The sequence below is a fragment of the Marmota monax genome, unplaced genomic scaffold (genome assembly GCF_021218885.2).
Source record: "Marmota monax isolate L192 unplaced genomic scaffold, Marmota_monax_Labrador192_F-V1.1 WCK01_AAM20220418_F8-fsc00037, whole genome shotgun sequence".
NCBI lineage: Eukaryota > Metazoa > Chordata > Mammalia > Rodentia > Sciuridae > Marmota > Marmota monax.
In genome coordinates, this window is record NW_026693245.1 from 14,376,273 (window position 1) to 14,401,655 (window position 25,383).

The following is a 25,383-nucleotide window of genomic DNA, read 5'->3' on the forward strand; positions in this document are numbered from 1 at the left end:
TTCTCTCTTATATATCATTCTACCTTTCAGGATCGAGGGCAGATTAGACAGTAAGATAGTTTCAGATCAAGCATGTGATGGGTTAGAACTAGAAGGGACCCTGTGCTTTATCTAACCCAGCCCCCACCTTCTTACACATTCAGTAGATGTATCTAATTAGGAGAAATGCAAACCATAGGATTGAATACCTATAAATATTATCCCTGGAAAGAAAAGTACCATTTGGTAAATGCACAAAAAATTGGAAAAATTTGCATGTTATCTTTGTGCAGGGGCCCTGCTAGTCTTCCTTGTATTGTTCCAATTTTAGTGTACATGCTGCTAAGCAAGCTCCAGAATATTTTAACATGAACCTATTATAATGGAAAATATGAAAGTGTGTCACATAGTAAAGGTAAGTACTGTTTTGGGAAATGTTTGTGTTAGTTACATGTATGTACATGTGTGGGTCACATGTATTATATTAACAACTGTCAGGAAGTCACTGACATAACAGCAAAAGCACTGGAAAGTGAGTTAAATACTGTACTTAAATTCTGGTCTTTGCTCTGCCGACAACCACCTGCATGAACTTGGCCAAGGAACTTAACCCCCCAGGGCCTCCATTTCCTTATCTTTCAAATGAGTAAGTTAGACAAGATTATCTTTAGGATCCCTCCCTCTATGATTCTATCATTCCTGTGGCTCATTCACAACATCAGTGAAACATAAAAGCTTTCCAAATGGGGAGATGGGTGGGGAGAGGTGGCAGAACAGAGACAAGCAGGTGCCAGGTGCAGTCACATGACTTTGCCCATAGCAGCTGCTGTCCTCGTGTCTGCACCTGCTGCTAGTCCCCATGTTGGTGTCACCCCAAGATGCTGCTGCCATGTGGGTGTGAAGGATGACATGCTTAGATCCAAGTTGGAGCCTGTGGACAGCAGTGGAGGTGAGGACTGCCAACCACATGCACCTGGTGCCACGCTTGGCACTGTTAGATGCTCAGAAGCCATTCTTAATGACAAGCATGATAAATATCGAGGGGGAAAGGAAGAAAAAGCAACTTAAATAGAACAAGTTGAAACTTAGGGAGTTGTGTTCCCTCCACAGTCTAAGTAGTCCTGGAGTAATAAACACCTTCCTGGTTGGGAGTGGGGAGACAGCAATTTCAGAATCCATGCTACATGAAATTCTTAGCACAACACCTTTTGCAGACTAGCACTTAGTTTCCTGTAAAGAACAGGGACCTGTTATCACTTTTTGCTCATATATTGGATAAGATGCAAAGTTAATTTCATGGTAGAGAAATACCCAAGAGGTTGCTTGTTTTCTGTTAATACAGAAGACATCTCTGACACTAGTACATAGAAGATTATAGGTGTGTGTGTGTGTGTGTGTGTGCGCGTGCGCACACACACACACACACATGCGCACATTTACAGAGGAGCTGAGAAATGCATAAATTATTTATTGATTCTGGGACAGCATACAACATGACAAGAAATGAGATATATTTGTGTGATATGCTTGCACATGGAGAAATTGAAGGAATGTTTTTATTTCTCAGGTGGCAACATAATGCCAGAAAACATTCTGCCTTTGAAGAACAAAAGTACAAAGATGTTCCAACAATTGAAGGTTATAGTTTTGCAAAATTGCTTATTATTCATTGCATTTGGAAACAGGGCATGGAGAAAATCATCTTTCCCTGCCTAGATCTCTTTAGGATGCTTCATTTTAATGTCACCCGCTAGGTAAGACTTAATAAGATGTGTGTGTTGGCCTGCAAAAAGACAGGGTTGACAAGAGCCTTATGTGACATGAAGCAGATCAAAAGTGGGCTTGGTTGTTGTTGAACACTGTCTACTTTTAAAGAAATAAATTAATATTTTAAATCATTTGAGTACTCACACTCAGCTGACAGTTGCCTGGCTGCAGCTCAGGTGTATTATGGGTAGAGGCACACAAAGGTCCCCACTTGGCCTGCAGCAGGGCCTCCTCCAGACTTCATGCAGCTAGACTGAAGGAGGAACCTGTTGGTGAGGTTCCAGCATGACCTTGGCCATTCAGGAGGTAGTGCTGGACAGAGTGGGGAGGAGAAACACTTGCCAGCCTCTCCTTCTGTGTAGGCCTCGGGGAGACTTCAGGGGTGAATGCCTTCCTGGTCATGACCCACCCTGGCTAAACTAAACCCCTGAGCCTCTTGTGGGAAGTTGATGTAGCAACATCTTCACTTTATTTGGTTTACTTTCCAAAGACAAAAACAAAACAAAACTAAAAAAGTTAACTCCCAACAAAGTCCTAACAATAGGAAAAAAAAAAAAATCCCCAGCCTATGCTAACCAAGTGGCTGTTATTTTTGGCTGTGGGCTGGGCCGGTGAGATGCTCTCTGGCTGGCTGTCACTGTGTACAGCAGTCTGACTGGAATTTTTGTGAGTCGGGAAAGGGGTGGTTATATTTGGCTTCTAGAAGGGAAGTCACTGAGATAGAGAGGCAGCTTTGGGTCACAGGGTCTGAGCCAACAGGAGGGGAAGCAACTACCCCATTTCCAGTTAAGGAAGTGGATGGGACAGCCCAGCTAAAACCCTTGGCAGGAGCTAGGTGCACAGACTAGGAGGCTGTTACCAGAGGAGCTAGTTCTAGTCCTGTGATACAGCCTGCCTCTGGCTGACCGTGCCCAGAAGGCTAGCTGCAGTGCCTGGGAGACAGGGTTGTCACAGTGTTCTCCTTCGTTTAGCCCACAGTACTTGATCGGGGCTTCTCCTGGTGGTGTATTCACGGACGCTTCCATAACGTTGTTTATGAGTTAGAATTCTCATGCCCTGTTTGCTACTAGATGGGGAATGCTTTGGTTGACCTCTGTGACCCTTGAAGCTTCCACACACAAGGACATTGTAAAAATCACACATGGACTAGGTTGCCCTCCCGGTTGAAGCTCTGGGCTACGGATGTATATAATAAATTCTTCAGTTGAGTTATAAAAAGAATGACACTCAAGTCATGATAGAAAAACAAGATTATTGTTTATGAATATACCACTAGAATATGCATTTTGTAAGGCTCATTGATTTATTTCCAGTTCGAGAAACCACATTGACATACAAAATGGTTCATTAGATATTCATTATACCTCCTTAGCTGCTTTTATTAGAAGTGCCCACGGTGCCAATGGCCAGGGTGACGTTTCCAGGGGCTGAATCAATGCTTGAAACTCATCAATTTCTTATAGGCAGTTTTGGTTTAAGGTATTTTGATCATTTTATAGAAATGTTTTACCCCATTAAAAAGCTATAACTTAAACTGTGGCGCAGGGCAGGCACATATTAGATGATAAATGGCTTTGTGTAAGAGATTTCAAATTTGTCAAATCTGCATTAAAGAACTATATTTGAAATTGGTTAGAAGGTTGGGTGAGTTCTCCAGGTGAAAATGACATTTGTTTTATGGATCCCTCTGAAACAATTCCCCCAGAGTTTTAATTTGAATAAATCACATCCAAGTTCAGCATTCTAGCACAGTAGAGTTGCCTCTGCTGCTTTTGTGTTTCCTCTTTTCTGGGGAAAGGGTCAATTTTCTCATTTGTAAAGGGATGAGATGGTCTGGAGGTGGGAATATGGACATTCGCTTATTCATTCATTCATTCATTCATTCATTCACCTATCCCTTTTGAGAAGGTGAAAGCATTCACTGGCATTAAAGGAACTGGAACACATAAAACCTAACCCCGGTTCTCCTGCGTAGGACATCCTGCAGGGAGAAAGAGAAGAACCGGAGTTTTCATGAGTCAAGGACTATTTCAGAGGCAGTCGAGGAGAGCGCTGTGACAGTGAGTGGCTGTGCATGGGTGGCAGCAGCCTTCTCTGAAAAGGGTCAGTTCAGCTGAGGAGAAGCCACCTGAGAGAACAGGTGGAGGAAGAGACTGCAGGAAGCGGGAGGCTAGGGCAAGTGGAGGTGCGCCGTGGGCCTGAGGAGAAAGCCCAGTCTTCCCTGGGGTGGGCCTTCCTCCCCCACCTCTGCTGGAACTGTGAATACTCTGCTTCAAGAAGATGCCAGAAGCCAAGGAGTTGTGGGAAGAGTGCTGTGGGAGGCAGTGAGAAGGTCAGGGACGCTGGAGTGGGGTAGATACGTTAAGACGGGTGAGGCTGCACTGCAGTGACCAGTGATGTCCCCATCCAGCGGCTTCACCAAGCCAGTGTCCCTCTCCTGCCGGTGCTGAGGTCAGATGCAGGCCTTGTGGACCAGTTCCAAGGAGGGATACAGATTTCTTGGCAGCCTGTGCCTCCATCATCTCAAGGTCCTTCGTGTCCCTTGCTCGTGCACTGGGAGGGGAGGAAGCGAAGAGGGTGTGGAATGTTAGGGTGACCTCTTGTCAAGAGTCCAGCTGCATGACCGAAACCTGAGGGTGGGGATGCTGTGAACTCGTCCTCCTGGGTGTTGAGGAAGGAGTTGCTGAATGATGGTGTCCAACCAGTCTGTGCCACGGGAGAGATGGTAGAAAAAGAGGAGATTCTACTACTCTCCCTCCAAAACTTGATAACCCACACAGGTTCCATCTTGGCCAGGCATGGAGGAAGGAGCTGGGAAAAGAAGGGAATGTCCTCACCATGATGACTTCCACACCCCCCTCCAACCCCAAGACAACACACAGAGAGGAAAGAGAGGAAACAAGACATAATTTCAGCCCTGGATGGGAGCTCATCACATGATTCTTCATTTTAGGATGAAGCCAAGTCACTTTGCTGCTGGAAAAAAGCCCATCCGAGACTCCTGACTCCTAACTCCCACTGCCCACCTTTCAAGTGTTCCTTCTGGGATTTAGCCCATGTCCTACCTGACTCCACTTCTCATACCTCACATCAGTACTCCAACCAGGCCAAGTTTCTGGGGTTTCCCACCTGGAGCGAATGGCCTCCATTCCCCATGTTCTCCACATTCTCTTCCTAAGTGACTGGTCCCTCATCTCCATACAAATCTTCTGGGTTCTTCTTATCTCTATGGAAGCTTCCTGCATTTTCTTTGTTTTCTTTTTCTTTCTCCCCTCCTGTCTCCTCCTCTCCCCTCCCTGCCTCCTTCTCCTCCTCCTCCTCCTCCTCCTTCTTCTTCCTCTCTCTCTCTCTTCCTCCCTCCCTCCCTCCCTCCTTCCCCCACCCTCTTTTTCTTTCTTTCTTTCTGGTACTGGAGATTGAACTCAGGGGCACTCAACTACTCAGTCACATCCCCAGCCCTTCTTTGTATTTTACTTAGAGACAGGGTTGCTTAGTGCCTTGCTAAGTTGCTCAGGTTGGCTTTGACTCGTGATCCTCCTGCCTCAGCCTCCTGAGCCACTGGGATTACAGCTGTGTACCACTATGCCCAGCTCCTTCCTGCCTTTTCTGACCTCAGCTCTGGAGGGTTATGTGAATCCTTCCTCACTGAATGGTTCTCCCACTTAGCCTTCAAACCCGCTCAGGTGAGTTCCTGTGTCTCATCCTGAAGAGACTTCTCACACAGATCTTTAGCTTTCTGAATTGCTCCCAACTATTAGAACAATTTTGATAAAGAGATTAAGTTTCAAGTTTATTGCAAAACTTCAATCTCACTTCCAAATTACAGTTACTGACCTTAGCTGAAGCTCAGGATTGTGCACAGTTGGGAAGGAGGGAGTAGTTTGCCATTTGATCTTCCCTCTATCTCATCTCTCTCTAGCTCTTCCAAGGTCCAAATGGGTATTGGTGAGATAAGAGCAAGAGAGGCAAAAAATATCTCACATCAGGACTCCCACTTGGCTACTGTTGATATACCACACAATGCCTTCATTTTGATGGGGTCATCATTTCTCTCCTGGGGCAAGTTTTGGGTACTCTGGAGGACCTCCTCTGCCTATTACATAAACTTCAGCCCCTCTCCCTCTTACTCTGCTCCAGTGACGCTGGTCTTCTTCCTATTCTCAGTGCTGGCATGTTCCTTTCTGTCTCAGAACCTTTGTTCCCTCTGCCTGGGGCCCTCTCTCCCTAGCCCTCTTTCTAGCTATATCTTAAATCAGCTCAGGCATAAATGCCTTTGAGAATCCTAACCTAAATGTTCAGCCCAGGGCAGGCCTTAATCATGCACTCTCATAGCCCCTGCAGTGAGGACATTAATTGAGTAAATAGTTATTTAACATCTATCTTCCCAACTTAAATCTGAGTTCTATGAGGGCTTGATATATAAATATTTGTAGAAAGACAGAATAAATGGATTTTCCCAATAAACTCATGAGCACTTTGACATGCCAAGCAGATGGTAGGTATTCAATAGTTATTTGTGGAACTGACAGGAAATTGAAGGCAGGAGCCATGACTATTGATCTCTGGATTCGCTATGTGACTTAGCACATAGTAGTACATAGGTATTCAACAAATACCTGGTACTTGAGTGTTTTTTGACCCCTCTCATCAGAGTTAAACCAAAAAATGGGGATTTGGCTGCAATGTAGTCCTGACCTTCACCTTATGGCTGTTCCTCAGTGTCAGCAGAAGTGTTACTGCTATCTTTGCAAATATTTATGCCAGCCAGGGCAGGGTACTGCCTTTAATCAGCTGAGTTGATATTCCATAGCCCAGGAGGAGCATGAATGTATGAAGGGATGTGGATAATGTTATCATACATCCAAAGAATGACAATTTTAACTATTTGTCCCTTTGTTCCCATTAGTACACTTGTACGTCTATCAGCTCAACCAATCCAATTCTTGGTTCCCCAAACAGGGTCACCATATGTGCCTTCAACCTGACTTGTATGGAGACTTGTTTTATTAGTCACAATTAGTTGCAGGTGCAAAGACTGAGGGCACAACTAACTGTGTCTGGAATCACCTCCTCACATATGCAATTAAACACTTGCACACTCAGAATTAGGTTCAAGTGGCTAATTGCACCCGGAAGTAGGTAATTGCAGGTGCAATTAGCTGCAAGTGCAATTTTTCACCCGAGACTAATTGCTCCCAAAGTAAGGAGATAGGGATTGGAAATTCAGCACTGAATGTATGTGTGGTTATTGCAACCACCTGTGATTTTAATAGTCCTCCCTCTCCTGATTTCCAGTGTGGTGGCCTCCCTTTGGTCTTTAGGAAGAGTTGGGTTGCTTAACTCCTTCTGTGTATTTGTTCTATGGCATTTTCTTCTCCAGTTGGGTCTTCTTTTCCTTACTGAGACTCTCTTTCTTCAGAATTTATTTCCTTTCTTTCTTCTGGAACCCCTGGCTATGTTCAAGGACACATGCCCTTTTCTGTTTAACTGTACGTAAAACTCCTTAGAATCTAAGTGAGAAATGGTCAATGACTTGAACAGCTTAGTGGGTGGTAACTTCCAATTAGGTTTTGAACACAGTTCCTTGGGAAGTACCATTTGAACATGACAGATGAAAAGCTCTTCCCCACCCTTGGGGAGGAGGAGGTGGATCACTCCATCAAAGCCCTAGAAACCTGTCTTCATGAATGAGCAGATTCCACTAGACAGATTTTTTTCCTACTAGTTTTTCTGATATCAGTAAGAGTCCAACCAGGAAGACACACACATATGATGATTATAAAATTAAAGCATCATTGGAAAATAGGATGAGTTTTGGTTTAAACTGAATACAGCGAAACTAACCAAGGAAACCAAAACTGTTAATGCTACTCCAAAGAGTCTTTCGATCATGTAAACACAATTAAGATGAGGAGTTGATCATGATAGTTATTTTAACAGGGAGAATTTAATAAAGGGAATTAATTAAACCAGTATTAGCAGTTCAAAAAGGCTAAAAACGGAATCCTGAGGTACTTCAGAGACAGCTACTGTGGAAGCAGATATGGCCCCATGGGCTGAAGAGGCAAAGGCAAAAGGCCGGGGTTGTTAGACACCGGCTACTTCGAGGAGGGTCCAGCACAGCAGAACACAGATGTCTGGAACAGTTACCTCCGCAGCTTGGAGGAGGGATCACACAGAGCTGGGACCCAGGATTTGAAGGAGGGGCACTTTCAGAGTTTGAAGAAAAGACCCTGCAGGGCTGGGAACTGAGCTTTGAGGGGGCTGCCACCCGGCTGGTGCTGCACTGCGGGCTCCCCTTTACAAAGAGCAAAACATGCCACAGGGTGTGTCCTCGATCCTGGGTCTGGTAGCCCTGGGTTGAATCAAACCAGGACAGGGCATGTTTTGACAGGAGAAGGGGAAGTGATGGCTGCAGAAAAGAAAAGGGCAAGAAGTTAGTGACTCGGAGCCTTTGCAGGTGTGTGCTTTTGTGTGTATCTCCTTTTCTCCATGTCCAGAGTTTCCCTTTGTGTGATTGATGGATTTTATCATAATGAAAGTGTGTGTGTGTGTGTGTGTGTGTGTGTAAAGAGAGAGAGAGGGAATCTATCACAGCGAGCGCAAGCTGGTGGTGGTCTTAGCAGGTGTCCACGGCCAGCAGATTTCACTTCCTTATAGCTCACCTGGCTGGTTAAAATCCTCTTTCCTCTCCTGTCTGCAAGAGCTCTGGGCTGCATGAAGCCAACCTCCTGACTTCAGCAGAGTGCTGACTCCTCCACGTCCCTGCTTAGTCATTCAGAGGTGGGACAGGATCCCACTTGCTAAGCTGGTGGCAGCCTCAGCTGAATGCCAATCTGATGGGGCAGTCGATTCCTTTGAACTCCTTCTGGCGATGGAATCTGCCATTATTCAGGCTCCGTGGTGTGCGAGGACGAGTGACAAAGCCCATGATGACAAGCAGAGATGACAGGAGAGCCGGGCGGCCGGCCTTTGACTTGGCCAGGGCACCTGGCGACGCTGCATCGCCCCAGACAGACTCTCTTGCTGCAGGCTCCGGCTGTGGGCTGTGAAGGTCACTCGGTACTTGCTGCCCACAGGAAGGCGGTGTTTACTCCGCCACAGAGCCAGGCCCCTTAATGGATTGCTCTGGCTGAGCATTTCCCCTTGGCAAGGGGAGCACATTTTCCTTTGCCCTTATCACCCTGCTTGGTTGCATTTTAGGTCTCAGGAGAGGGTACATAAATATTAGGGGAAGTTGGGTCACCTACCAGTGGTTTAGAATAAGAAAAACTTTTTTCTTCTCAGGAAAATGAATAAAAGTGCATGATAGGAAAAGCTGGAAGTTGAGGAAAGAAAAAAAGGACTTTAAAAATTCTGACTAACCCATAATAATCATGAGTAGTGTTTAAAGGTATTTCCCTACACCTCCCCTGTGTATAGTGCATCTACTCATTCATTCATCCCATAAATATTAGTTGAGTACCTATTGTGGCCAGGGGCTAGCTGAGACTCTGAATAAGAAAGATAAAAGTCTAGCTCCTTAGGGAGCATACAGTCTTGGCTGGGTTGGGAGGGGCGTCAAATATCTTGTACATATGATTTCTTGTCCTGTTACCACTCATCAGTCTACCTCATGAGGGCCTCTTGTCACCCTATCATCTTTATACCCCTTACTCTAATGATTGCACTTTACCAAGCAAAGGAAACAGAGTTCATTTAACCATGTCACGACTATCAGCTATAAGCTCTTTTCAGTTTCCACAGTTTTAAGTGAAGCTGCAATAAATATATTTGTATAAGCACATTTAAAAAAAAATCCTGGGGATCTTGGATGACTTCCTCCCTGACTGTATCTTTCACAGTATTAGGCAGAACCCTTGGTTGCAAACCACAGACTCCAAGGCTGGTTCATTTAAGAAGAGAAAGAATGTACTGGAAGGCAATTCTGTAGCTTACAGAATTGGCAGGAGGTTGGAGAACCAAGCTCAGAAAGGCAGCAAGGGGTTGGGAGGCAATAGTCTAGCCCCCAAACCCCCACCCCCCAGAACAGGCTGTGAGGACTGTGCCCAAGGCCCTCCTCACTGCCTGGGACTCTCCTCTCCACCAGCATCACCAGGAGTTTCCTTCTTCCTTGAGCCTCCGTCTCATGCCCCAATTCCAGGTTCAGGGTGGGTGTGCTGGCTTGGCCAGTTGAGGGTTCAGCCTGCTTCTCCGTCTCTAGGCAGTGAGGGGAAGGAGTAGCTATCCTGTTGGCCTTCCAGGTGGGAGGCGAGTTTCTGCCTCTCATTTCTGACAGGGTGTTTGGGTCTTGGGAAGGAAAGAGGAGAAATATCCAGCACCAACACATTCCTTTTCTTATTACATGTGTGTTTACTGCACGTGGGATGACTGAGGGTGTGGAAACATTGATTTTGCCTGCTATAGTATTAGGCATAAATACTGCTCAGCAGTACGAGGGTATGAGTCAAAGGTGCCCCACACCTCCAACAGCCCAGGGGTGCCCTGCCTGGGCACTGGGGGAAAAGAGGGTGAAATTCACATCCATTATCTCCATTTCATAGAAAAGGAAACGGGGGCTTTGAAAGGATCTGTGATTTATACTAGATCCCACAGCCAGCAAATCAGAGCCAGCTGGGACTTGATGATAGGTCTTCTGAAATACCCGAGGGTTGGTTAGACTTGTATGACCTCCCCATGCTGGGCTGGTGACTGGTAAGAGGTGCCAGGAGCCATCCCCTCCCTGGGACAAAGGCCCTTTCAACAAAGAGGCCTTTGTAACAAGCCTTTCTTTGTTTGGCTTCCAGGCTGTTCTCTGGAGTAATTAAGGCCCATAGTCCTTAGATATAAGGCTGCCTGACATCACTTGACAGTAATACAGTGATCTCTTTAGGTGCCGAAGCTGTATTAGCAGTGCATGTCCTCCTGCTCCCAGACACCTAGGCACGAGCCATGAGGCTAGACTGCCGGGCCCCTCCTGCCTGATCACTCCATGTAAGGGCAGGATCACATGCACTGGTCCTGAAGGATGGGGTGCTGGTGGCACCTCCCAGGCAGTGCCAGGCAAGAAGACTGGCATGCAGCCCTTACTGCTGGGAAAATCTTTGGAAGCTGCTGAGGGGCATCTGGCTTGCTGTTCTCTAGAGGAAGGTCACGGTCTTCTGAGGCTCTGTGGGTGTGAGTCAGACGCTGCCCCCCTGCATCTTGTCCCCCAGTGTGCAGTGCTCTCTCCCAGTGTGGTGGTGAGTACTGCTTTCTTATTTGTCTTGGGAGACATTCTCCCTAGGTTCCCATAGGATCTTGGAATCCATGATAGAAAATTGCTTTGTTTTTAGCCACCCTCTGAGAGTCTGTACCTTTATGTTAAAAACTCCTCATCTAGAGGAGAAAGGACAAGCTCCACTCAACCTAGGGGTAGGGAATTAGCCTTCCTCAGACTTGTCCCAGTGGGTACCTTGAGGAACACTAGACATAAATTTGGCCTTTGCCCTCACAAAGCTTCCATATTTCAAAGCAACCAGGATTCAGAGGGGATGAGAGAGAAGCCTCTGTCACTACGGGCTGTGCCCTGTGTCATGGCCTTGCCAGGGCAGCCTGCCTCTGCTGGAACCTTCTCTCCAGCAGTTCCTGGACCTGGCAAAGGAGGGCTCCAAGGGTATAAGTTAAGGTAGAATTTTGGCACTGGCAGAGTTAACATTTACAGGTTCAACTATTTGTGGGCGCCCTCATGACGTGAAATGACTTTCAATTTTGCTGAAGCGCACATTTCCATCTCGTGGGGTGGGTGAGTCACTCCACCACTGAGAACTCGGCACCACGGTTTCCGCAGCTTTGGGCTCTCAGTTCCTCATCACCAAAGGCAAGTGTGAAGGGTCTTTAAACGTCATCAGTGTTGGGGAGTCTGCAGAATCGTGAGGGGATTAGGCTGAGCGACCTGCAATGTGGTGGTACCTAGTATCTCAGTGCACCTCACCACTTCCTCTCAGTGTGGGGTGGGCTCAGGCCCACCCTGGGGTTCCACAGCACCAGAGGCTGGGAGGAAGGAGTGTCCTCCCCAGTGCATGCCATCTAGGGCTGCATCGTGTGCAGAGGATTTAAACCCAATAATAAAATCAACTGTAAGTCAGTCTGCTTTTTATTATCCCCAGGCCAGCAATTCTAAACAATGTCAGTGATAAAATAATCCTCCCCCCACATCTTTTTTGGTTCACTTTCTAAACAGTTGCTGTGGTGACTGTTGAATTTTAATTATATACTTATATATGTTTCTGTACATGTTAACATATATGTATATTCAGATACACATATGTGCATATGCATCTGTATACACACACTTCAGATGTGAACATTTTATTAATTATTCTTTAATAAATATTTTCTATGTGAAAGTTAATTCTAACTCCCTGTGAGGAAGAGTAGCTCGAGACGGTTCAAGCTGGCCTCGGGCCTGGCAGGTGTCTAAAGCCTCTGTGGCATTAGGTATGCTGGCATTTAAACAGGGTGAGGGTGCTGTGATTACAAAACCAGGACAAAAATAATCCCAATTCAATTCTGTCATTCCTTCATGTGACCACTTGGAATTTAAATTTGTGTTTAAAACGTAGTAAACGCAAATTTTAGTTCATACATGAAATGTTTGCCTGAAAAATATCCTTAAAATTAAATTTTTTTCCTTTAAAATTATTGTTTTTAAAGCTAATGAATGAATCATGAGATGAAGAATAAAGTCTGATTACCACTGAAAATAATTTTATCATATAGAGGCAGAGATTCAAAACATGACGTATTTGGGTGTCCAGTGGCCAGGCCTGCCACCACCTGTGCTAACTGAGACAACTTGTAGGCATCATGCATCTCGTTGAGACAGGAGGGGATTATGGGTCAGGTATTAGTTGGCCTACAGCGTTTTGGAAAGGTTAGGCATGCAGTTTAAGTTGGAGCTTCTAGAAATGATTCCCGTTCCCAGAATGACCCTAACTCTGATGTGCCTGAGAACACCAAGTCTCTATGTCTACTGCAGGACTACTGTTTCTCCAAGATCTGGGCCAGCGGAGTCAAGAGCTTATGCCCTGCTTCTCACCCACTTACCTGGGCTCCTGAGTGAACATCTGGGTGGAGGAAACCTAGCAGCAAAGGAACAATAGAAGCTTGTAGCTTTGAGTCTCATTTTCAGAGTGGGCAGCGCAGAAGGTCCCAGGGGGTGTTTGGAAGGGAAGTTGAGTGAGCTAGTCCACAGCTTCCTCTACATCTTACCACCATCTCTGCATTTGACCTTTGGCTATGGAGGGCTCAGGACTCCCCTGTCTGACAGCCAGGCTCTTTGCTGCTGTCTTCTGGGTAAAGCAGCTGCCTCTGTAACCACGCATTTCCTAAGCAGCCATTTCTGTTCTGTCCTCAACCCCTGGCTCCCCTGGAAGCTTCCCCACCTGCGCTCTTCAGAGTGGATCGAACTTCTGGCTGGTATCCCACATATCTCTGAATCTTCACCTCAATTCGCAAACTTCTATTGGGCTTGAGTTGCTCCCCAACACCCATAGCTCTTCCTCATGCCACCAGAATCTCCACTCCACTTGGGACATGTTTCTTTGTCATCATTTTTATTCCTTAATTTTTTTCCTTTTTAGATATACATGACAGTAGAGTGTATTTTGACATATTGCACATTTTTTTAAGTTGTAGATGGACACAATACCTTTTTTAAAAAAAATTATTTTAATGTGGTGCTGAGGCTTAAACCCAGTGCCCCACACATGCTAGGCAAACACTCTACCACTGAGCTACAACCCCAGCCCAATTTTTATTCTTTCACAATAACTTTACTCAGGGAATTTTTCTCAATACACATTGGGCCATTAAAATACAATCTGTCCTCAAAGAGTTTTCACTATCATTCTCCTAACATTAAAAATGTTCTAACTGGCATCTACACTTGGTCTGTCAATCTCAACCCTCCTGCCCTTCTCAGGGGAAGTAGATGTTTGCTGGTGCTGCTGAAATCCAGGGATAGGTTTCATTATGACTGGTCTAGTGGGTGGCATTTCAGGGAAGAGCAGGATGCAACCTTGGCCAGCAGGTACCAAGTGAGATCAGCCTCCTCTAGGAGGTTTGAATCCAGTGTCCTGCCCATAGCTCAGAGGACAGGGCTCACTGGGCAGCCACATCGCTGCTGAAAATCCTGCTCCAGAGATGGGGAGAAAATATCATGTGCGAATCTGTATCAGAACAGGCTGGCCTTTTTTTCTGTTGAAGACTCTTAACAGCTGTGAGATCATAGACCAGTCACTTAACCTCTTTGAGAACGATGTTTCTTAAAATGAAGATGATTCTGGTGTGATGGGTTTGACAAAAGGTGTCAAAGAAGAAGCAGGATGTAGAATTTGTGGCAATGGGGGATCTCCTTCCTGATTGTCCTTGGAGGAAATTCCTGCGATAACAGAGATTATCAAGATGGCAGGCTATTCCTCCCTCCACCCCACTTGGCCCCCTGCCATCATCAGGACTTTTGAAAATGTGTCCAGACTCCTGAGTCCCACCATTGAATGGAGCTGAGGGCCTGACAATGTCCGAGTTTCCTTCTCTGCCCACTAACTCCCACAGGTTCACACACTCATCTGAAGCCTTCCCCTTCTTTCTAGTAGCCTCCTGGTGGCAACTCTACTTTCTTTCTAAGAATGGGACAGAGCATCTGACCCATGACGATTAGCTTCACTGCACATGGGAAATCTCATTTCTTATTGATCTTGGGATGCTTTTCAGAAATCCATGTGCTCTTGAATGCAGTTTTGCAGTGTCCTGCAAGGAGACACCACATGTGCAGCTCTATAAGCACATGCACGCATGTATACATACACATATATATTTGTGTATATATATATATATATATATATATATACACACACACACACACACACACACAAATAGGCACATATGCTTGTATGTACGTATATAGATTACATGTACATTTATTATATATATATGTGTAAAATTTATTTCTTCCTGGGTTTTCATTCAGTGGAGTAACAAGACATCTTGCCGGTGCCTCCAACAAACCAGAAAGGGAAACACAGTGAAGATGAGACTCTTTTCCAAAGATGCAGCTAATTCCAACCAGCACATTAAGATTCTGAAGTTAAGAGCACATTGTAAAATGTGAATCGATGTGACATTGTCAAACAAAATGACCTGTGGGCTTGGGAGGTTGGCGCTTGTAGGAAGAGGCCAAAGTGTGCATCTTAATCTTGATTTCCTTTGGGACTGTTTCCACCATTGTGTTCCTGACTCTGATTATGTTCTTGTGCAATCAAACTAGCTCTAGTTCCCAGGGTTGGACAGCTCCTTTTCTCTCTCTCTCTCTCTCTCTCTCTCTCTCTCTCTCTCTCTCTCTTTCTTTTATTTAGCCAGGACCCGGTATGATTGCTGTTTTGTTTGGGTTTTGTTTTGATCAGAAACAATGGTTTAGTTTTTGAGTTATGAGCATACATGTGTTCACAAAATCCCATCCAAATAGAAGGAAAAGGATTGGATTAAAAGTCCTGCTTGGTGGATAAACAATTTAATGCACAGGAGCCTTGGAAAGCCATTTTAGCAATCAGGGGTTTGACCTCAAAATGGCACAAACAATCCAGTAGGTGAGCACAGATTTCTTCATTTATATCCATAATCTTAGGATATATCAAACCTTTAACCTTAAGAAAATTTCAGAGGGAATTTGTATTTAACGCCAAGCTTATCTTTGGCTTGGTTTTAACTGTGTAGTAGAGATTGGGCAAGCTGGATAATAATAGAGATTCTGAATTCCAATACAGGGTCTGTCTTCCCTACCTTTTTCTCCCCGTCCACACAGGATCTGGAAACTTCTCTGCTGCATATCAGCTTTGCTATTTTATTTGGGGATCTTGAACACAGTATAGTATTTAGAGTTTCCATCCATCTCCATATCTGGACTTCACTTAGACGCTCCCTAAGCTCTCTTTCAATTTCTTTGCTATGTACTTCAGTGAACTGCAAACAAACAGATCATTTTCCTGATGGTGATAAAGTCGGTAATAGACTTTACTTCATTGCCTAGTGCCCTTCAGATATGCTTGCTACAAAACTCCTCAGCAGAACAAATATAGTTACTGAATTTGGTTACTGGTACACAATGAAATAATAGCTAAATAACACAGTTACATGGTTATAATATAGTTAAATCATGCAGCAAGTTGCACACAATAGCAAATGCAGTTAGGCAGAGAGAATGAAATTAAGGGTTAGAGGTAAAAGAGAGGATATATCTTAAGATGTGATTTGAAATGAAAAGCAGACACCCTCAAAGGGACATGGAAAGATGTTAGCAGACGAAGCCTGAGGAAGTGGCTCTTCTTGTCAACTGCAGCAGGCCTGGGTACAGAGAGGGGGAAGGTATGTTCAGTTGGCTATATATGTCTTCTTCTATGTCCCTTCTTTTTCTCTCACAGTGTGATCATCCCTCCTAACTGGCCTTTACGATTGCTAAGTGGCTGTTCTTCCAATTCTCTTCTGATTTATCCTGTAAAGCATCGCCAAATCAATTGTCCTTTAACACCACCTTAATTATGTCATCTTCTCAGAGCTGCTTCTTTCTTACCGAGGTAGAGTACGTGCCACTTTCTTAGCCTGGCATTCAAGGCTTTGACATATTCTTTGTTCCAGCCCTATTACTCAAAGTATGTCCCAGCATGTGGGCGTAATTTGGGAACTTGTTAATGATGCACAATTTCAGGCCCACTGAGGACCTAGGAATAGGAATTTGCAGTTCTTCCAATTCTCCAGGTGATCTCCAGGTGATTCACATACACATGGTTTGAGAAGTACTATTCTAGCCAAATGAAAGTTCAAATAGACTCCCTACATTCCTATTTCTGGTTTTTGACTACTTCCCTATTTCTGGTTTTCACCTTTCCTCCATATTTTGCTTATCCATCTCTGGATTCCTTGTATGATCATCTCAAGTGTCACCACCTCTGTGGAACCTTGCCTAGTTACACCATGGACCAGGCAGGCCAATCTTCAGAACACCTGCCAGACCCTTTATAAATTGAGCTTCTGAAGAGGTGTTTTTACTTATACCCCCTGACTTGATCTTTTTGACTATAGAGGATAGATCCCTGGTTGGGTAATCAACACTAGAATAACCCATCTGGTGGCTGGCCAATAAGCTGAGAGTGATTCATGAAATTTAAGCAGGAACAATTAAATTATCTCTCTTTATTTTACAAATTCAAATAGGGCAGTTAGCAGTAAAGCTAAAGCTAAAATACCTGGAGTCAGAGTCAAGGTCATGAGGGGTCATATGCAAACCACAGGTATGAGGAAACAGACTTGGCTTTGAGTAAGCCAAGTCAGTAGAGATGGGAGGGGAGGACAAATATGCCCACGTGGCAGAGATGCCATGAAAGGAATATATGGAGTGAATAATGGGATCCTAGGACCTAAGTTCCTGATGATGGGATCCTAGACCTAAATTCCTTTTCACTCCCAGATTGTAGATTCTAATAATAACATCTTCTAACCCTCATTACTTTTGAAAACTTCCAGAAATCTCCATTCCTTGCAATCAAGATAGCCTACTTTGAGCCCCCCAAATGGAGCTGGCTCCATCTCTAGTCTCTTGGAGACCACGTTCCTTGTTCTTATTGGCTGTTTCCCAGCCTTACACTAGAACACCTGTGATGCTATAAGCATCAGCTCTTGACAAATTGTGATAGGATTGTGTCCTCCTTTTTAATCATATAGCAAGGTACATGCTTAAAAATAATGTAGGGCTGACTCAAACTGAATTCCAGAGAAGCAAGAGCATTATAGTGAAGAGACCTTGGAAAGAAGGTGACAGGATTTATCATTAGTATAAGAGCAACCAAGCTGTAGAGTGGCTAGCATTTAGTTGAAGTCTCTGGTGCATTGTACCAACCAAGCAAAAGAGCCACAAACCTGCGTGTATTCTTAATACCAGCTATTCAGTGTCATAGCAACAAAATTAGCGAATCCCGTCTCTCAGGAATCGGATCTCAGCTGACACTGTTTTATCAGTAAAATAATTTCTTGTAGTGAGTTGATAGTACCAAATACATGTTTCCAGCTGGTCAGCAATCTTCCCTCTTAACCTTTAATCTGCTCCAGGCAGTTCCTACAGATTACAGGACAAATGATGTTTGTGGAACGATAGGTCTCTGCAGATTGAAGTAGGCAGCTTCCTCTCTGCTGCTGGAGGGTCACTTCCCACTGAGGGTCATGGCGGGTGATGTGCGTGCGGGTGTGGTAGGATCAGAAGGGGAGCTAGGTGCACAGAGAGAGGCAATTCTGTATGTATGCTTTGCTTTTAGAATGGGATATCAAGCTGTGTCTGAAAAGCATCAACATGGTTGTTTGGAAGGAAGGCAGAGATGGGGCCCTAATTTTACAAGTACATGGGGATTTCTTTTCTGTGTCTTAACTCCCTCTTGGAAAATACCACCCTCCAAATCCGGAGGTTTTATCAGCTCTTAAGCTGGAAGCATCTTCTTTAATGGCTTTGTGACTCAGAGGGCCCGGGTGATGGTTGCTTTTTCTGTGTATAGAACTATAATCCTTCTCAATTATCAAAGACATAAATTACTATTATTTCCTTACCAGATCGAACATCTCGCTTAAATATGTGAAAGAAAAATTGTTGGTTGTCTGGTGAATTTTCCTCTTGGAAAAACTGCCTATTCTTAATCTACAAGTTCAATGAAAGTTCAAAAGTTTATCAGTGCAAACTCTATATTCTAATAATTCATCAACCAGCTTCTACATCCACATCAGGAGACTCTAGGTTGAAACATTTTTGTCTCCTCTCCCATGTGGTTGAGACATTTTTGTCTCCTCTCCATGTAAAAGTAATCAAACAGCACATTTCCTGGGCATATCACAAATACCTATTGATCATAATCAGAGCACAGATGGTATGAGAGCTTGGCTGACACAAGGGCCCTGATGTCAATCACAGGAACAAATTGATTTTGACTGCCCGGATACATTTCTCCTACCCAAGCAGAATTCCATTCGGTGCTGCTGTTTGGAGAATTTTGAGCAGACAGCATTTCTGAAGGAGAGTCATAGTCCAAAGTTATTGTAGAGGTAAACTTGATTACCGAGAACATGGTGATTTTAATGTACTTCATACTTACCTTTACCATAAGGAGGTCAATATCTTTCTTGGGTGTTGAAAGAGCTCTCATCAATTTAAAATTTATCCTGATTTATGCCTGCTAATTAGGGAAAGGGAAAATCCTGATTTGCATTTTTCTAGCGGCGTATGAAGTGTCATTAATACTTTTCTCCAACTGGGATTTGTTTTCTTACTCATTTTTTAAATTAATAATTTTCATTGAAATTACTAAGGCACATACACTTATGCCATCCATCTTTCCCCCATGACGTGGGGGTATGGACATATATGCTGGAGAATAATGTAGAAAGAGAAGGCCAGTACCCCCAATACTATCATACGCATTAAAATCCTCTGTGAGAGCCAGATAAGAAAGGATGCTTCGATACTATCCATTACTGTCCATTACTCTACCGCTTCATACATCAAGGCTGCCAGGACAAGTTCAATAGGAAATGGGTCTGACTCTATCAGGGCAGGGGTCTGGAATGTGAATGAAGAATGATTTGGGGACAAAGCTGTTCCGTCCTTATCCCAGTCCCCGTACTGGGATGGCATATTTTTAATGCTGTCTTTCTTTCTTGCCACTTAGCTATCCTACAGTTTTCTTTTGAATTGTCCCTCACTTATACTCTCTAACTGGTGGCAGGAGGAGCTAGGCGATGGTCCTTTTCTTTAAGTATCTAAGCCTGCTCTGCAGCCATCATTCATCGTACCCTGAGTTTGAACTCAAGGGAACCATGGACTGGTGTAATCCAACTTGCATGTCTCCTCTCCAGAATCAGGAGACACAGTCTGCAGGCAGATAATGTCAGGTGCTTGGAATGAAAGACATATCAGTCACAGAGGAAGCAAAGGTCATGGAAGCCTGGGGCAGCCATTGCCAGCTGTCTGTGCTCTGATGAGTCAGTGGAGAAAGCTTGTCTGTGAAGACAAACAAGAGATCAAAGCTAGCAATGAGTGGGAAACCTCGGGCTCCTGACAGGATCCCTGGTTCTAGGCTCTGTGGTATCAGGCTCGTCAAACTTCCTGGGACCCAGCTCCCCTTATTCTTGGGGTGCTCTTAGGCTTGTTCATTGTACTTCTGAATAGGTCTTGATTTCTCTGAAACTGGCTTGAATGAGTTTCTGGTCTTCACCACCACATGCGCCTTGACTGGAAAGTCTGCTGTCTGAAAGATTCCGGTGGGAATGGCAGTGTCCAGTTCTACCTAGTCCAATGCCTGGGAACTCTGGAAGATCACGCTGCTCTCTTTCATCTGGCTGAGAGCAGTTCCACAAGAGACCATGCCCAGAGAAAAAGGTATTGTTCCTGATGTGTTCAGTCTCTCAACCTCACCTTCAAAGCCTCTGTGCTCATCCCTGTTTCTCGCTCTGATGATTGCCCCTGCTCTCCAGCACTGACCATTTACTTAAACCATTCTGCTTTGTTCATTGCTCCCTGTGGTAGATTAAAGTTGGTTACACATTTTTCGCATTTTTTTCCATTGAGAGATAGATAGAGTCCAACTCCCATTCCCTTGAATGTAGTTGGCCCCTGTGTCCTGCTGTAACATTAGAAAGCAGTAGAAGTAATGTTTGGATCTTCCAAGTGTAGGTCATAGAAACCCTTGCAACTTTGGCTTGTGCCCCTGGGAGCACTCTCTTAGAACCCTTAATGGAGAGAGAGAGAGAGAGAGAGAGAGAGAGAGAGAGAGAGAGAGAGAGAGAGACCACAGGCTCCAAGCACCAAACTTATGAGTGAAGAAACCATGCTGGAAATGTCCCCTCCAACCCCAGCAGAAACCTGTAGATTCAAGATAAACCAACCTGTGAAGCCCTGTCAGAATTACTGAGACACAAAAATTGGGAGCAAAGCACAATGTGTAAAACCACCAGGTTTAAGGTAGTTTGCTATACACCAATGGAAGACTAGAATATTCCCAGTCATCTCAGGGCCATTCCAACTTTCTTGCCTTTCCTTTTGAATCCCCATAGGCTTTGTGGTTCAGGACAAGCATCTCCCTTTCCCAGAGGCCTTCCCTGATTACTCATCTCTTCTGTAGTGTGTTTGGCCAAAGGCACTCCCAGCCCTTTGCTTATGCAATCCCGTCTCTTTGATGTTTTTTTATTGCCTTGTCTGAATGCCCCAAGGGCACAGACTTTTTCTTAATTTAATTTAATTTTTTGAAGTACCTCTTGCTTTTTATTTTGATTGTGTGTAGTCTTTATATTTTTAGGGTGAACACAGAAATTCTATGTAGCACACATAATGGGCAGGATCAAGTGACATTCTGGGAGTTTGTTTGCTTGTCAACACATGCATGTATCATTTATGGGAGGTCAGGGTCAAACTCTACACGTATAGCTCAGTTCTAGCTTGGGTGAGTTTGTGTCTTTTAACCACATCACCTTTTTCTAAAACCTATTTTGTTTGGACTTCTCTTAGCCCATCAGAATGGACTTTCCCACGTTCCCAGGACATTTTGTTTTTTCAATTCCATGTACCCATTGGTTTCCCTTTCACATGCAACATTCTTCTTTGCAGTGTTCAGAAAACTCATTAGTGTCCAACCTCCTCAATTAGGCAGAGTAAACATGCATTACTCTGAATTGCCCTGCACTGCATTAGATACAGACAGAGTGCAAGCAAAACCTTGGCCCAGCATCCAAGGATTTGACCACCGAAGTTTACTTCCCTTCAGTCAAACTCAGATCACATCTTCCTGTACTTTGCTATATAAGTAGCTGAACTCTTATCTTCAGTTTTCAAAGGATCACTCTTTCCTCTTCCGCATATATCCATTTCCTCTTTTATTCATGGCATGTACTTATCTATTATTGTGTGTGTACCATTCATTTGTGGGATCATCTACTGTTAGAGTTTCCTCATTTTTCTTAATCCAACAATCACAAAATCAGCATCACAAATAACGGGAGAACCAAACTGAGATACAGAGAACTTTTGTAACGGTGCCAAAGAAAAAGAAAGGACACATTTGAAATGTTCTTCTTCTTAGAGAATTCTATTGAAACAACAACAACAACAACAACAAAACCCCTAAGAAGTTATTGAACTTCTCCCTAGAAATTACAACTGTATAAATTCTAACTTTTCCCAGTGCTCAGGCACACAGAACACAGGGAACATTCACCACATTCTATTCATGCTCTGGGTCGTGACTAAGATAAATAGATTTGAGAGAAGCATTGATGTGGGTGTGCTCCAAGTGGGAGGAATTTCATGTTCCAGTCTCCCTGCTGCACAACTAAAATATTAGAGACTTTGTGAAGTTTATGCTTGACTCCTTTTAAAGGAGGATGTGACTAAGGTCATAGCGAGATAAATCTTTGACACAATGTATGAAGGCACGAGGATCTGAAAAAAGGGAGTGAAACAGTTCAAGTGCATGAGTGGTATCCTTACAAGTTAGGGGTAACTGGAAGTTCTTGGAGTAGTTCTTATGGGAGAGGTGGCTAATAATCCACATCTCAGTTGGAACACTCTCATGCTTGCTTTCTCATCAGTTTTAACACACACACACACACACACACTCACACACACACACAACTAATTTATGCTCAATATCCAATCTGTTGAATAGTATTCACTGTTCTTCATTAGGATGCTGAATTGTGACATAGTCTTCAGTTCCTTAGCAATACACTGTCATGTCATTCTTGTGAAATTCTGGTCACCTAAAAGGAAAGGGAACGTTGAATTGTGAGAAAGAAAATGCTGATTTTAATCACAAACGTGTGTAAGAACTAGAAAGACAATATGAAAAGGCAGGTCAAAGAATTGCATTTGAACAAGTGTTTTAGATTAAGGTTTGTGTGGGCACAGAAGTCCCCTTTAAGTTCCTTTTTATTGAATAATTTTCCTTTGATCCTTGAGTAACTAAAAGAAAAACCAGCACTTGACATTAACCTAGGACTCGGAGCCCATGGTGAATGCCTTTGCCTGACGGCTGTCAGGGGCTCTACCAGAGGAGGGCCTTGCCCTTCGGTGCGAGCACATTAGCTTTATTTCCCAATTGAGCTCTTCCACCCCGTCTCCTGGGTGGGGATGGCAGACGGTCAGCTGAAACACTCATTCCACCAGTGTACTTTTTTCTTTGTTGTGGTTGACTTCAAAAAGGCTGGTCAGCAGATACTGAGGGTGGGTAAGAAGATGTCATTTACTTCAGGAACTGTGATCCCCAGTCACCGGAAACATTGAGAATTCCACTTCATCTGCCTTTATTGTTCTATTTGTTAGGAATGGTGCAAAAATGATTTCTTTGATTTTACCTTTGTGGATAAAACCAAATCATTGAACTGGGGTGTAACTCAGTGATAGAGTTCATGCTTAGCATGTGGAAGGCTCTGGATTCAACTCTGGCACCCAAAACCAATCAACCAACCAATCAAACAAAAACAAACAAACAAAAAACCCCAGCATTGAAATGGGAACAAATTAAAAGGGAAAATGCAGAATTCTTTTTTAAAAGAGTTAAATGGAGAGAGAGAGAGAGAGAGAGAGAGAGAGAGAGAAGAGAAGAGAGAGAGAGAGAGAGAAAGCAACGATTAAACAACTCTCAGAGTATATGTTTTTTTTTTAAACCATTTCAATGCAATTTACCCAAATTCCCTTTTTCCATATTTAAATGTCTGATCAGTCATTGGGTTTCAAGACAGACATGATGCTTGAAAGGCCACTTTGTAATGGTTTTGCCCTGGTTCAGATTATTTGCAATCCAGGGGGAAAATGTGCATTCTGTGTGAAAGCAAATAGAAAACATATCTGAGCACAAATCAAAAGAATGATTACCACACTCACACTCTGTACCCATTACCAGGTCCCCAAGGCTCTTGTTCTGTTTGTCTTGGCACTTTTTCTTTAGTGGCCTTCGGTTGGACTGGGTGGGAGAAACAACAACAGCAACCCACAAAACCCTTAGCTGAGCAGAGGGCGGTGGAAATGGATGGGCTGAACAGATTGAACATCCTTCAAGGGCTTGGCACTGCAGACTTTATTGTGGGGGAAGCTGCTGGGGGAGACCTCCTGGGGCTCCCGTGAAGGTCTTTGCTGCATGTGTCAGGAAGTGCCTGACCATCTTTGGGAGGGGCAACTCTGCTTTCATTTCAATCTCTAGCAAGCTCCCACTCAGCGGGTAATGAAAAATGGCATTTGCACAAAGTGAAAGCATTGTTTCTAGAGCATATTATGCTTTGCACCGCTCAGGAGACAACATTTCATAACCTATAAAAAGAATTATCTATATAACTTACTGTGCATGGCAGAAAAGTTGCAATGTGTCTTTAAAAGAGCTGTTTCCATACTGCAACATTCACTCCAGCTCTCCTACTCCCCACTGATGAATAGCCCGGTGTTTATAAGCAAATTCGCTCAACCCCTTAATGATGACCTAGAATAAACATCTGACGTGCAATGCTTTCAAGCTCTCTGGTATTTAGGCATGAATTGTTCGTTTCTATGCCTTTTGTATCCAGCCTGAAGGAAAGACAAATGATACAAGGGATGATTTACATTATCAATGGAGGCAGAGGTTAGGCCTGTGTTTATCTGATCCTCTTTATTATATAACAAATGGTGAGATAACCAGCCTGGTGCACAATGACCATTCAATTTGAGCCACCCACCCTCCCATTTCCATGTTCATTTTAATTTTAAAATATATTAAAAAGACAGGCCCTTGTATAGTTACAGAAGTCTCCCTCGGCTCAGGCAGGCATATAGGAAAGGATGAGTTCGTTGTTTAGTGTCAGGCTATTCACCTCTCCATACACCCTGCAAGGCTATTCCAACTGTGTCTTTACTTTCTAGCTGCACTGGGAGAATTGGTACCATACTTAATGACGATATGGAGGCCCAGCTCAAGTTGACGTTGAATTCTGAGAACACTGGAAATGTGGAATCAATTAACCGAGTGTTAGAAAAGACCATGGGGTTCATGCATGATCCTGGAACCTCAGTTTTCCTTTGGGAAAAATCCAGTCATCTCCCAAATCATCAGTCTTGGCTTGTCAGGAAACCCTCCAAAGACCTTCAGGACAACTTGGGCCACATTTGAACATGATGCCCCAAGATTAAAGTCATTGAGTATCCTAAGTATTCTATTCTTTGGAACAAATTACCAATTCTCATGTAGCAGGAATTGCTCTCTGAAGGAAAAAAAAAAAGCTTCTTAGATGGCTAGGATCTTTCTCTTCCTGGTTGTGGCCATTTTCAAATTTGTCTTGATGCCGATGATTTTCATGGGACTCACGGAGATGGGCTGTTGGTAAAGGCAGTGGAGATGGAAGGCAAGCTCAGGGAGATGGAGCTGTGGTGGTGATGGAAGCTGAGATCACCTCATCGGGAAGAAACACACTTCATCTGGTTGCTCTGATTGACTGCAGCTATAGAACCTGGACAGACTGTATGAGGGCTTCAAAGGTAAATAGTGAGCAAATTGAGGAAAAAAAAACAGAATTTGGGGTGTCAAGAAACTAGAGTTAATTTACCACTTTTTCTCCTTGTGCTCT

At 44.0% G+C, this 25,383-nt stretch overlaps 1 long non-coding RNA gene and 1 pseudogene across 1 annotated transcript in view; one reads left to right on the forward strand and one right to left on the reverse strand.

Moving 5' to 3' along the window:
• Positions 1-235: 235 nt before the first annotated feature.
• Positions 236-329, reverse strand: LOC124100775 (U6 spliceosomal RNA; annotated as a pseudogene).
• A 10,319-nt stretch (positions 330-10,648) lies between these two features.
• Positions 10,649-25,383, forward strand: part of LOC124100684 (uncharacterized) — a 96,790-nt gene continuing 82,055 nt past the window's right edge. Inside the window, exon 1 of the long non-coding RNA XR_009227977.1 lies at positions 10,649-10,967. This is a non-coding gene — a long non-coding RNA (uncharacterized LOC124100684). The remainder of the gene's footprint in view (positions 10,968-25,383) is intronic.